Source organism: Montipora capricornis, chromosome 2, assembly GCF_036669925.1.
Source record: "Montipora capricornis isolate CH-2021 chromosome 2, ASM3666992v2, whole genome shotgun sequence".
NCBI classification, from domain to species: Eukaryota; Metazoa; Cnidaria; class Anthozoa; order Scleractinia; family Acroporidae; genus Montipora; species Montipora capricornis.
Genome location: NC_090884.1, coordinates 22810613 through 22812763, shown reverse-complemented (window position 1 = coordinate 22812763; position 2151 = coordinate 22810613). Strand labels below are relative to the sequence as shown.

Below are 2151 nucleotides of genomic sequence, written 5' to 3'. Positions count from 1 at the left end.
GTGGTCACGTTCTCTATGTGACCTCGAATTTGGTCAATTTGCGTAGTTGGGAGGAAGATCCGGACATTTTTTTCGCTCGTCCTCACCACCTGGAAGCCTGCATGGAACAGGCTCGGAGGTTCAAAATGTAAAACGCCTTACATGGCTTTTTAGCCATTGTGTTTTTGTAATTATTGAATCTATTGGTGTTCGCCGTTACTGGGCTCTCGGACGGCTTTATTGTTTAATTTGAGTTTCCTGTTAATTAGACCAACTTAACAAACTCAGTCTTCGATCACTGATTTCAGATAGTCACGAAGTAAGCAACAATTCAGGCCATGTTATATTTCTTAGATTTTATTAGGTCTTTCTTTTATCTCTGGTATCACTGCCTTACTACGAGAGAGGAATTTAAGGTCTAAATATGATGTCTCGCATGGTGGCTTCTCACGTCTCCTCTGGTTTGTCTTGCAGTTCCTTCGCGCAGTCAAGTCTACTGGCAGCTTGACACAAACTACGTCGGTAGTTTAGCTGTGTCGTCTGAAACGATTTAAAAGTATGTCGAATGGTTATTAGGATTAAGGGGTGTCTGAACGGACGCCTTTCAAAGACACTTGTTTTTCAAAAAAGAGCCTGTTAGGGCACTGCCAACCTATCAACCTCTGCAACATTTCCGACTCTTTTATCAAACTACACTGCTGAGGTTATCCACAATTTCATTGCAAACATGGGTAATATTACATATTTCTTTCAATTACCGTCATCAAAACTAATCGAGGGACAATTTGTTGTAATGGTAGTAGTTGGTGTTGTTCTTTTCTGTACACATTCAATAATGTCAGGCAGGTATAAAGGGATGGAATGGTACCACGCTCCACAACTATAAAGGAATACTACACAAATGTAATGGAACACCATCACAAGTACAATTATAATCTTTCTTTGACGAGTCTCGACTAACTTGCACTCTCATGCTGGGGTCTTACGGTATTCTTCTGGGAAAGAGATGAAGAGGAGTAACCCAGCGATGGGTAAAATAGTCATAAAAACCAGAATAAACTCGTCTCACGTGATTTATTATGTACGCGAGTGAACATACTATGGACTTAAAGTGTTAAACGGCATTTTTTTCAATCGGTGACTCAAACTGACACCTTTGCATTTTCCCCATGCATTTACGTATAATGGACTTGTATTTCGCCTTTCTGGACCGAGGCATTAATTAAGCATGGAAAGTGTTTTTTGGTGAGTCCGCATTTCATTAGAATCAAACCTGACCTGAAAATTTCCTCTTTTTATGCCCGGCGGGAAGGGCACAGAAAGTCCTTCAGCCTCTTTCCACAGGGACAACAGAGCCAAACAAACCAAAATGATGAAAAATTTGGACTGTAACATCTTATCCATGCAGTTGACTTTTCCTCTACTTGACCTTTCCGTCAAACAAACGAAAGATATTGAGGCCTAACATTTCTGATCTCTGTCCTTTATAGTTCTGAGTCCTTTGTGTCTTCTTCGCTAACACTTTTGATTGGACGAGAATCCTCACTGCGATAAGTTTCCAATCAAGCGAGCTGAAAATTTCCCGTCCCATTTGAATGTCAACTTGTCAAACCAATTAGAAAATGGACTTGGTCAAAGGGCCAAACGCCTCCTTGTAATAGACGGATCTTGGTCCGTTCGTGTCGGTTTGTCGATGTTTGCTTTAATCATTTGATCATTGATTATCCTTTTGAATACTATCCGCTGAAATGGTAAAGGAAACCGCCAATTGAGTTGTTTAGTTTAGCCTTTGAATGGCGAGAAGGGAAGAATCTACAGTTGATATCGTTTTGAACACATTTCCAATAATTGAATACCATTTTTGGTTTAGTGTACTTTTTCACCAATGTTCGTTTTCAACTGATGACAATGCAACAACAACAGAAGGTTCTCTCACATCGTTTTGTTTCTTGCAGTTGCAGGTTGTTCTATGCGCTTTTCAAGTAGACATAACAACTTCCTGTTTTCATCCAGCTTATTACACTCGGCCTTTATTTTCAAAGAAGCATTTAGCAAACTCTGTTTATAAACTGTGATCACGATCATAGTTTTAGTTTCATCAGCCCCTTCGCAGAAGTCTTGATTATTGTCCCTTGACAGGTGCAACATTTTTTTTTTGTCGGCAGACATTAA

At 39.8% G+C, this 2151-nt stretch overlaps 1 long non-coding RNA gene across 1 annotated transcript; it reads right to left on the bottom strand.

The window, feature by feature from the left end:
• Positions 1–320: 320 nt before the first annotated feature.
• Positions 321–1446, bottom strand: LOC138037858 (uncharacterized). Its single transcript, XR_011130128.1, has 2 exons — positions 1258–1446; positions 321–519 (listed from the first exon to the last, which is right to left on the bottom strand). It is a non-coding gene; the product is annotated as an uncharacterized lncRNA (long non-coding RNA).
• Positions 1447–2151: the final 705 nt, after the last annotated feature.